This window comes from Mauremys reevesii, linkage group 11, assembly GCF_016161935.1.
Source record: "Mauremys reevesii isolate NIE-2019 linkage group 11, ASM1616193v1, whole genome shotgun sequence".
Classification (NCBI taxonomy): Eukaryota; Metazoa; Chordata; order Testudines; family Geoemydidae; genus Mauremys; species Mauremys reevesii.
In genome coordinates, this window is record NC_052633.1 from 46,889,750 (window position 1) to 46,901,895 (window position 12,146).

General features: G+C 42.2%; 1 long non-coding RNA gene across 2 annotated transcripts; it reads right to left on the minus strand.

Annotated features, from left to right (window-relative positions):
- Nucleotides 1-784: 784 nt before the first annotated feature.
- LOC120374417 lies at nt 785-11,887 on the minus strand. 2 transcript variants are annotated; one of them, XR_005586079.1, is made up of 6 exons: nt 11,762-11,884; nt 9,736-9,790; nt 8,517-8,616; nt 7,166-7,309; nt 1,130-1,307; nt 785-1,012 (listed from the first exon to the last, which is right to left on the minus strand). It is a non-coding gene; the product is annotated as an uncharacterized LOC120374417 (long non-coding RNA). The 2 variants fall into 2 exon arrangements; XR_005586078.1 differs by lacking the exon at nt 9,736-9,790 and having other exon boundaries at nt 11,762-11,887.
- Between the last annotated feature and the right edge of the window lie 259 nt (nt 11,888-12,146).

Here is a 12,146-nt window from a genome sequence, read left to right on the forward strand (position 1 = left end):
CAGTGTTTTTGTGACCAGTTCGGGACACACTCATCTGGCCCAGTTATAACAAATACAGTTAAGTTCTGCCCACCACATATTTTTTTCACAACACAGTCACGTATCAGGTGGTTGAGTTTGGGCATCCATGCGTAGTATGCGGCCTAACTGTGTTTGTATTAGGGCAATCTAAGCCACCATTCCACAGTGCCTCACCAGGGGAGAGGGTGTGCAGAGGACATATGAAATGAGTGGCACCATCAGCATGTGGAGCAATCTGTGAAGCAGAGATTTGCTATAGCATAGGGTGCTTGTAAATAGATGACAGGTTTCAGAGTAGCAGCCATGTTAGTCTGTATCTGCAAAAAGAACAGGAGTACTTGTGGCACCTTAGAGACTAACAAATTTATCTGAGCATAAGCTTTCGTGGGCTAAACCCCACTTCATTGGATGCAACCCACTTCATCGGATGCATAGGTCCCTGCTTGCAGCTATATGTACAGGCTGGTGTTCCTGAAGATGAGCGTGTCATGTACCTTCCCAGACCACCCTGCATTGATGTCAGTGAAACGCCCACGGTGATCCATAAGCGCCTGCAACACCATGAAGAGGTACCCCTTCCTATTGATGTACTCTGTTGCAAGGTGGTCTGGTGCCAAAATTGGAATGTGTGTGCCATCTATCACCCCTCCACAGCTAAGGAAACCCGTTTCTGCAAAGCCATCCACTATTTCATGTACATTTCTGAGAGTCATAGTCGTTCATATCAGGATGCAATTTATTGCCCTGCTCACTTGCATTAACACAGTCCCAACAGTCGACTTTGTATCACTCCAAATTGATTCATGACCGACCAGTAGCAGTCTGGAGTTGCCAGCTGCCACACAGCAATTGCCACATGCTTCTCTACTGAGAGGGCAGCTCTCATTCTAGTGTCCTTACACCGCAGGTCTGGGGCGAGCTCTGCGCACAGTTCCAGGAAAGTGGCTTTCTGCATCTGAAAGTTCTGTAGCCACTGCTTGTCATCCCACACCTGCATGACAATATGATCCCACCATTCAGTGCTTGTTTCATGAGCTGAAAAGGTCTACCCTATGCATCTGCTCTGTGAATGCCAAAAGCAATCTAAAATTGCTCCTATCCATATCACCTGTGAGTCTTCTTCAGTTAGGAACGTCATGAGTAGCCGCACTGCCATCCGCGATGTCTTCATGACAGTTAACAGAGCGTAGGAGAGCAGTGCGGGATCCATCCTTCTCACAAAGATGCCACGGTGCATAGCAAAGAAGGGCCATTGAAAAAATGCCATGAAAGAAAGCTGGAAGCCCCTGGAGTGGTGGGACAGAAAGCAATGCGTCACGGGACATTTAGCACTGTCCCAAGATGTGCCGTGATCCACTCCATCGTCCCACAACACCTAGTGACAGAAGGACTATGTGATAGGTACCCACAGTGCATTGTTCACACTGTTGATGATGGAGCCCCCACTGAGGACATAAGAACATAAGAACATAAGAAAGGCCGTACCGGGTCAGACCAAAGGTCCATCTAGCCCAGTATCTGTCTACCGACAGTGGCCAATGCCAGGTGCCCCTGAGGGAGTGAACCTAACAGGCAATGATCAAGTGATCTCTCTCCTGCCATCCATCTCCATCCTCTGACGAACAGAGGCTAGGGACACCATTCTTACCCATCCTGGCTAATAGCCATTTATGGACTTAACCACCATGAATTTATCCAGTCCCCTTTTAAACATTGTTATAGTCCTAGCCTTCACAACCTCCTCAGGTAAGGAGTTCCACAAGTTGACTGTGCGCTGTGTGAAGAAGAACTTCCTTTTATTTGTTTTAAACCTGCTGCCTATTAATTTCATTTGGTGACCCCTAGTTCTTGTATTATGGGAATAAGTAAATAACTTTTCCTTATCCACTTTCTCAACATCACTCATGATTTTATATACCTCTATCATGTCCCCCCTTAGTCTTCTCTTTTCCAAACTGAAGAGTCCTAGCCTCTTTAATCTTTCCTCATATGGGACCCTCTCTAAACCCCTAATCATTTTAGTTGCTCTTTTCTGAACCTTTTCTAGTGCTAGAATATCTTTTTTGAGGTGAGGAGACCACATCTGTACACAGTATTCGAGATGTGGGCGTACCATGGATTTATATAAGGGCAATAATATATTCTCAGTCTTATTCTCTATCCCCTTTTTAATGATTCCTAACATCCTGTTTGCTTTTTTGACCGCCTCTGCACACTGCATGGACATCTTCAGAGAACTATCCACGATGACTCCAAGATCTTTTTCCTGACTCGTTGTAGCTAAATTAGCCCCCATCATGTTGTATGTATAGTTGGGGTTATTTTTTCCAATGTGCATTACTTTACATTTATCCACATTAAATTTCATTTGCCATTTTGTTGCCCAATCACTTAGTTTTGTGAGATCTTTTTGAAGTTCTTCACAATCTGCTTTGGTCTTAACTATCTTGAGTAGTTTAGTATCATCTGCAAACTTTGCCACCTCACTGTTTACCCCTTTCTCCAGATCATTTATGAATAAATTGAATAGGATTGGTCCTAGGACTGACCCTTGGGAACACCACTAGTTACCCCTCTCCATTCTGAGAATTTACCATTAATGTAATGGTCGCAATGTGCCAACAGACAGAGCAAGTGTGAATATGAAATTGTGATTTTTATTATGTCGACCTTTGGGTGTCAAAATCACTTTTGTCAACACAAATTGGTAGTGTAGACATGGCCTAAGTAAGATGAGATCTATCCTAGCATCCATGCCTTTGGAATATTCTGCATAACCATAGCATCCTGTAATATATTACTCAGGGTTTTTACTCCAACCATCTCAGGTTTAGTCTCAAAATAAATCCCAATAACAACAGAGACATGTGAATCCTCCCTAGACTAGCAAGAACTATGCCACTATTTTCTCTTAGTGTAACTGAAAGGTCTAAGTGCATCTATTGTTTAAGCCCTGCTATAGTGCTGTCAGTTAACATGCAGTTCCACTGCATGTAAGTCCATCCGCCACTACTAACAGCCAAAGCCTTTTGTGCCTAACTGTAATATATACAGACTTAATATCAGTGCCTAAGTAGTTCACATGCTGATGCTTAAGTGAAATGACTTGCCATGATTACCAGTATACTTCCTGCTCTAAACGCCAGGACATCAAAATTGATGCTCATTTTTTTCCAGCCATTTGTCTGTTCTTAGAAATGAGCAAGTTCTCCTTTTAAGAAGTATAACTGGAACCTGATTTCTGTTTTCCAGTCATTTGCCTCTAGGTGGCATACGGGCCATAATAAAGACAGATGGAAGAGGCATGCATTGAGGCGCTTTCATCAGCAAATTACATTGGCCTTTGCTTCACTGTAGCACATACACCTGAGCTGCCAAACTGGCTGATAGCAAAAGTCTTTATGCGTATTTATTTACAAATGGTAATAATCTAAGAGGCAGAACTAAGATGGGTGTGTGTGTGTTCTTTTTTTTTTTTTTTAGTTTTGTGTATTTTTTGTAAAACACTGCAGTAATTGAAATCACCATCTCAGCAAATGGAAGCTCCAGTGAATTAATCTCAGTTAAGCATCTCTGTTGTACTTCTCACCATGTCCCTGAAGTGAGAAGAAGATGGTATTTAGGATTTTATTACTGTGGTAGGGCCAGTGGAATAATAAATTGCAGATGCTGTTGTGCAACCTTTACCAAGGCAAACAGTTAATATTGATACAAATGAAATCCTACAGTGAGGCAAAGAATGAACTGTAACAAAGCAAATTGCTATGGCAGCTAATTGAGCAAGAAGTACCATCTCTAACCCCATGGGTTAATTCTGTTTTACTTACACACTGTATAGCAACATAGTTTTAGATGCTGTGGTGGAGTTGGGGGGTGGGGGGCAGAGAGTGGAATGTCATGTTTCCTAACTGAGCAAGTCTATTAGTCACTATGCTAGTGTGTAATATTAAACACAAAAATGAAAAGTAGTGTTAAGAGTCAGATGCTTTCTACAAAATGCTGGCAGGGACACTCATCCATATAAAATTCAGATGCTTTAAAAAAACAACCATCCTTATCTGTGTTAATCAGTAACACCTTGCACAATCAAAACTCCAAGCAATATCAATAGTCAAATTTACTTTTTACTCTTTCTAAATGCTGTTTGTTTACTTTTTGCACTGCTTTGGAGTTGGTTATAACATCACATCAAATAGTATGATTTTTGGCTCTCCTGCACCTCACTCACAAAACCCAGTCAGATGTTTTAGCAAGGTTTATCCCAAAGCCCTTTAGTATGCTTAACTTTTAAACATGGGCTTACAGAATCTCACGTAATATAGTATCACCTGCTGGCAGCAGGGCACTGGCGGAGGCGGCAGGCGGGGGGGGGGGCGGCAGGCTGGGCGGGCGGACCTGTGGTGGACCTGCCGCAGTCATGCCTGCCCGGGACCGCCTGCGCCGCGCGACGGAGACTGAGGCGCATGACTGCGGCGCCGCAGCGGCCCGGCCGCCCGCCGCGAACCGCCGCGGGAGCCCGCCGTGTTCCCGCTGGCTGCTCCCGCGCTCCGGTGTCATGCTGTCATGCCATGCTCGCGCAGGTCCACTCCGCTGACCCCCCCGGACCTGAGGACGGCCGCCGGGCCGCGGGAGGGAGAGGAAGGGCAGCGCAGCGCTCTGCGCTGCCTGGGGCGGCCTGATTTCTAGAGCCGCCCCTGCCTGCTGGATAAGATGACTGATAAAGTGTCATTGTGATATTATGATCATACCAATCACCCTGCTGTTCATTTGCCTCCCCCTGAGCCTACACTGGATTCTTCTGCCCAGGCACCAGCTAAGGAAGCAGGTGCTTGGAGTGGCCAATACAAAGGGGCGGCACTCGGTCCGCTATTGGGGTGGCACGTCTGGGTCTTTGGAGGGAATTTGGCGACGGGTCCCTCAGTCCCTCTCTTCCTCTTTGAGCTGCTGCCGAAGTGCTGCCGAAGAGGAAGGGAGAGACTGAAGGACACGCCGTTGAACTGCCGCCAAAGAATGGAGTGGCATGATTGAGCTCCTGCCGCCGTGCTGCTGTTTTTTTGGGGTTTTTTTTCGCTACTTGGAGTGGCAGAAAACATGGAGCCAGCCCTGCTTCTGACATCCTTTTCTTGTATTGTCAAGCGCAAGGGGAAATGCAACTTCTTCATCTTCGACTCTGTGCTTAGACAATTACCTCACTCCTGATTTAGGCTACGCTGAGGTCACAGTTCAAGCTCCTTCTACCCAAGAACAAGCGACCCAATTTAGCAGCATCCCCTTCCAGTTCTGATTGCCTTAAATAGAAGCAGAAGCTCCTTGGCACAGTTAAGAATATACTGAAGAAATATGTTAAACAGAAGTTAGAACAATGTCTACACTACAGGCCTTACAGGGGCATAGCTGTACTGCTGCAGCTGCGCTGCTGTAAGGTTTCCTGTGTAGCTGCTCTATGTGAGTGGGAGAGAGCTGCCAATAATTAATAATAATAATAATAAAGCTGCCAATCCAGTGCCTTTCATGAACAGATGAACTGATGAAGATTTTTTTCAGCCTGCACACTCCAGGACTTAGTGCGTAGGAGAGAAACTGGACTTCTGGATACTGGAAGATGGGGGGGTGGAGATTCAGCTTCATATCATTCGTGGTGTTTTCCTCACATTGTATTTGCTACTTTCAGTGACTGGCCACTATTTCAAATGAATCTTACTGATCAGAAATGGGACGGGGCTGCAAACTTTAGCTCTGGATTCAGACTCCCCCAATGTTCAGATCCCAGAGTGGCCAGCAATGGAATTCAGATTAGAATTTCCCTGAAATTTGTAGAGGTCTTGCTTCCAGCCCATGTCTGTCACTGACCATCTAATAAAAAACTGACATGTTTTTGTGCAGATATGGAACTCCAGTGAATTTGGGCTAATTTTAATGCAAGTCCAACAGTACAAGCATCAGCGTTCTGTATATACACTGTACTCAGTTTGTTATGAAGGGAAGAGTATGCCTGTGTTTTGGCTTTGGCAAATGCTGCAGTACCACCTGTTAGATAAGACGTTCATATGACAGATGCCAAGCCCTCATTTTCCACAACAGACTCTGAGGCATCTGCCTAAGTAAGACTCTGCATCAGATCCCTGTGAAAAAGTATTTTAAAAAGCATCAAACCTTTCATTCTTGCTCTAGATTGATGAAAAGCTGCCAGTTCTAGTGAGTCCTTCTTTCTGCAAACAACAGGCAGGCAGCTGCCATGCTCACACATTCCCTTGCAGATGGCAGACTGCATCAGTTTCCAGCTACAGTAATTATCACGTACTGGTTGTCTCTTGGCTGGCTCACCTACTGACAACCAATCAGAGAGCAGGAAGTTTGTAGTTCCGTACTGAGAGCCATAGTATGCGAAGTGGGAGTGCAGGTGCCAGTTGTCATGGAGAAGTGAGTTCTTATTTTTGCAGGTATTGGGCTTTGGTTGCAAGTTGTTTGATACATCAATTTGCAGCCAATTCTAAAAATTATCACTATGCCAATGACAAACTTAGATAGATAACTTTGCAATAGGATGAACAGGAATGGCCAGCAAAGACTGTGTAAATATGGATGTTCTTAATTTGTCTTTGCCACAGGGTGGCAAAACTCATGAGTTTGTTGAGGTAGCCTTTTTGGGTTAGGTCACATGATGAAGAACTGGAATTTGCTCCCTATCAGGTTAGTTTGAAGATTTCTCTTATAGAAATATAATGTGGTGCAAAGTTTAAGATGATTATAAGCTTTTCTGGGCAGGGAAGAAACACATACTGATATGTCAGTACCGAGCCAGGAATACTTACCGTACGGAATGAATAATAATGATACTAATTAAGGAAGCTTCCCTGGGAGATGCAGTTTGAATCACATAAGGCAGATGTCTCCAAAATATTGTTCTCCCCTCTCATGGGAGCCAGCCTAACTTGCCTGTTGTATTAGGACATGCACAAGTGCAGGGACCATGGTTTTAGGGGCCTCTTCTTAGAAAGTTGTTGTGCTGTGGTAATTTTGCTCCTTTGTTACACACCCTCCCAACACTATGACCCAATTACCCCTAGGTTATAATAATGTGCTTATATTTTTTCACTGGAGGATCTCATGTCCTTTTACAAAGGCAAGTGAGTATTGTTATTACCTTTTTTTAAAATGAGGAAGTTGGGGTACAGAGTTTAAGCCATTTGCTCAGGTATTCCACAATAAGTCATTGGCAGAGCAGGAAGAGAACCCAGGTCTTCTAACTCTTAATTCTCTACTCTAGCAAATGGAATGGGCTGCCTCCCTAGGAAAGATGGGAAGAAGAAAGATAAACCATAGCTGGATTTTGCACCCTAGAAATAAATATATTGGCTAGCTCAGCTAAAGTGAAATGAAGCTAGACTTGGGATGTAAGTTTTCAGATGCCAATTCAGGGGCTCTGCTGAAACATACCATGCAGAACCTGTGGCCTATAATCCTATTTAGTTCACGGATTATTATTTTATACTCTAAATAAGATACATTTAATATCTGCCAGTCTTTACTTCCCCACAAGCTGAGAAGCATTTCAAGCCAGGTAACCCGGTTCACTGGTTTGGGACATGCAGAGCAATTTTGAGAAGCGTCCTAAAATGACACTGTATTGCCCTCACTTTCCCGGGTCACCGTGTACTTGTGGACATTAAAAAGGGTACTGTACACTATGCCTGGTTTTTGGAATGGTGCAACAGATAAAAGGGAGGAGTGTTAGCAAGAAAATGTGTGTGCACCGAAAACAGTAAACTAGCAATAGTTTGAGTATCAGCCAGACATCATTAACAGCAGGTATATGCAGCGAAAGTGACAATGTTTTGGTTTCCTCCCAAGCCCTCCACTCCCCCCTGCCCAGTTTCTGAGTATGTTAACAAATTGAAATCCTGGATATATCATATGACTGAACATACAGGATTGGTATCATTTTATGCAGTGAATATTTAATAAAATATTTAAAAGAAAAATAGAGAAGATGGGAGATATCCTGGATTCATAAGCATAGGGAGTGGAGGAACAGAGAGAACATACGAGAGACTATAAGGAACATATGGCCCCAGCTCCCAGTCTCTCAGGCCAAGGCACTGATGCCAAAAAAAGGTGAGTTCTGCACTGGCAGGAGGTGAATCTGTCTCTTGTGGAGAACAAAAATGGGGAAAGAAAATGATCTGTAGTGTATTTGCATATTCTTCTGTTCTCTATCTGGCTCTAGGAAAAGGCCTTTTTAATGGAAATACTTGGTTCAGATGATCAGCTCTGTTGTTTGAAGGCTACCGTAGTTAGTCAGTAAATCTCAGTTGATCATCTGAACAGAATATTTTCATTGGAAAAAGGGCTTTCTAGAAGCAAGTATCTCTCAAACATATAGGATAACCTCAAACACTAATTTGGCTGGCAGTATGGACTATTGTCAACACTCTAAGGGTTCAAAATAAGAAAATAAGACATTTGTCATATCCCATGTACTGTTAAGAACTCACCCCTTTCAAGAAATAGTCACTCCATACGAAGCAGGCATCTCCACTGCAACTCCATTCACGGGTGCTATTAAGACCAGCAAGTACTTAATGCTTTTTCCATCTGCAGAAAGATGAAAACAGGCATGTTCTTCACACAGCTCTAAAGAATACACATTCTATTCAGCTCAAACTGTGGAGCAGACATCTCCCTTCCCTCCTCCTCAGATTTAAACTGGCACATCGAGCCAATGAACATATGTATTTATCTAATCATGCTGTGCTAACCATATCCCTTTACATAATATTGCAATTCCCACGGGGAAAGACATGGCCAAGTTTTAGCTTACCTTAAAACAAATAATCACTGTTGGATATTCTTGTGTCTGCTTAAGAACAGGTCTTTGTTAAATAAGAGAGTTTATTTGTATAGGCATTCAAAATAAGCAATCTATTTTGGTTTAAAAATCAGCTCTGAAATCTTTAATGAAATACAAGTTTAATGGTCTTTTCTCTATTCACAGTAGAGAATTCATCATGACAAAAACAATAGATACTTCCAACTCAATTAGTTCCCCATTATTATTATTTTGTTCCTCAGGAGACCATTTCTGAAGGTTTATGTCAGGAAGTTCATAGCACATTTAATATACTTGTCTCGTAAACTGTTCCTTTGAGTTAGAAGGCATCTGAACGTTGCAGAAATACTAATCCTCAGGCTTTTAGAAAGTAGGGGGAAAACATTCACAAACCTATTATTTGTCCCTATGGCTAAAGCAAATGAAAAACTTCGCGAAACACAACATAACCACACCCCCAAAACACGTAACACATACCCAGCTCAAAAGCTAAGCAAATCTCTCTCCAAAGAGATATATTGGAAGTATTTATGTGCCAGCTCTTTCATAATGATAATAAAGCTGACTGTTGTGCTGGATGCTTTCTCATAAGCAAATAGTCTTGTGAACAATAATGATCAAAATAATACAAGAATATGAGAAAGAGATTTACATTAAAGTTCCACACACTTAATCATAATGCCCTTCCCACTGTGGGAATTTCAATAATTATCTTCACTCTGCTTAATGATTCTCTAAACTCAAAGTGTTTTATATAAAAAATTAAATCTTAATAAAGATCTCACAGATTTGTTTTATTCTTTCCTTGATTTTCAAATTTCCCTGCTCTCTAGTCACCCAACATTTCCACTTTATATCATTAATATAAACACCGAGAAACATACTGTTTGTCTTTATCATCTTCTTCCCTTCTGAAGGTTAGTGAAAAGATGTGAAAAGCTATTGATGAGCGAGAGAACCACAAAAAGAGGATTTCAGTTACTAGCTTTAAAACAACCTAGACCTAGTTTAATGATTTACTTTCCTACACAGCATATTAGCACATGCAGTGATATAGACAGACAAATTACATGATCAAAGCAGTGTAGCTGAAATCTTAGTGTAACAACCCAGACAAAATACATATTAGAGGGACATGTGATCATATATACTAAGCCAGTGTTAGACAAGCCCTTCCCAAGCATCTGTGGTCCAAAGGAGTCCAAATCCCATCTGGGGTGCCTTTATTTTAAACGAGCCGTGGCTACACACATTTATAGGCACCTTGCCACAGTCTCAGAGGACACAGAACCTGGGCTTGTCATCACCTAGCTCTCAGGCCTCTAGCACTTGGGATAAAAAGAAAGTCTTTGAGGCTGTCTTAGTCACTAAAAGCTCAACTTGCTCACATGCACTAAGTCAGTGTATTACACTACTCACACACTATTTTCAGCTATGCCATCCTTAGACAAATACTATGAGATCATCTATTAGCCTTGTCCTTCAAAAGTAAACAGACCTGTGTGTTCCATGTTACCCTTTATAGCTAACCAAAGAATGCCTCATTCACCATTGTCTTGTGTCTTGTGCAGTCATTTACATCCCTGCTCAGTGGGTGTAAAACACTCCCAAGATTAGAACTGTGGCATTTTATGGTCGCTTAGCCTGTGTGTAAATGGTTACACAAACTGTGAGGTGCTGGTGTGTCAGGCACAGAAAATCTCGATGTGAGCCTTAACCAGACCAGACCCAGGACAACCCTTCTCAAACAGTCAGAGCTCAAGTCAAGTTCTGCTGCTTAGGGTGACCTTGATAAGCTAGCCCTGAGCTGAAAAACAACCTCCAAACCCCATCAAATATCAGGAAATTAAAATGTTTGCTGTTTCCTATTGGCTGACCACAGAAACAGGGTTGTTAGTTTTTTCAATTTTTACAAGCTTATGTTGGAAACACAAAAAGCGGCTTCCCACTGGATTTTTCTTCTTTTTTTTTTTAAATGAAATGGGGATCTCTAGCGTTTTGTTTGATAAAGATAGATAAGCTGGTCCCAGGCTTTGGTGTTATAGTCTGGTCCAACTAGGATTTTGATTCTGGTTTCCCTTTGTTGTTCTTAGTGTGACTAGGAGTAGCACAAGAAAGAATACATCTAGTGATTCTAGCTAAACAATGGATTAGTTCATACAGACCAATAAATCATTCAGAAAAAAGCAACCCATCCCATTATTGGTAGTTGTTTCATGCTAACCACTAAAACAGATCACTAGGAACCTCAATCTGCTTTGCTAGTCCCAAGATACAGTATCTGGTTCAACATGACCTGCTGTCAGTCACTTTAGAAACGTTGGGTGCAATTCTGTCCTTACAGGCATGGCTGGAGCTCCCACTGATTTCAATAGATACATGCTGGAGGCAGCAGCATCTATTGGAAAAAGCAGCAGATTGTCTTCTAAATCCCACGGTCACATACAATAAGCCAATGGCAGAGCTAACCTAGGTCTTCTGAATCAGTCACATATGGACATGATGCCTTTTTTTAGGTGGTTTATTGGTCTGACACTGAATAGAAAAGAAAAATCAACTGGGGGGCCACTTCAAAGTCACTTAACTTCTGTGTCCCACTTTTCCCATCTGTAAAATGTTAGGATCTATGGCTGCAAAGTGCTATATAAATGCTAAGTATTATTAAAGGGCAGAATTTGACATTGTGTCTTAGACTCTTGCATATAAAGAAGAGAAAACGGCTATCATATCTGCTTTGGATTTAGTCATGCTGTCTGAGTACTCCACCATATTTTCTTCTAATTTAGTTCTCTGTGAAATGTGTGGTGAAAAGATAGGTTGTATAGGAAGTACTGAAGGTCCAATGGTCAGATTATTCCTGATTTCTTTTGGGAAGATGGTCCATATGCTGAATATGGCTGTAGAAAATACCTTACTTCCTGGACGCTCAAATTTATATCTTGGCTTTTTTTGTTCTTTTCTTGCAGACAAGCACAGCTGCTCTAGTGGGTTCCAGAGGGTACCTCTGTGATAACATGGGCGTATCCCATTCAGAGCTCTGTAAATCAGAAACAGATCTTTAGAAATGGATCTTAGAAAGGGCCCGTGCAAGTTGCAGCACACTGGTATAATATACCCTCATCCATTGAGAGAGGATTATACCTTCCTCATAGAGTATATAATTGACTAGAACAGAGGATGCTAGGGAGTCACAGTATTGCCAACCTCAGGCATTCGAAAATCATGAGCTTAACTTAAAAATCAAAGTTTAAAAGTAATGTCACTTTTGGGTTCTTTTTGACTTCTGGTTTCATAG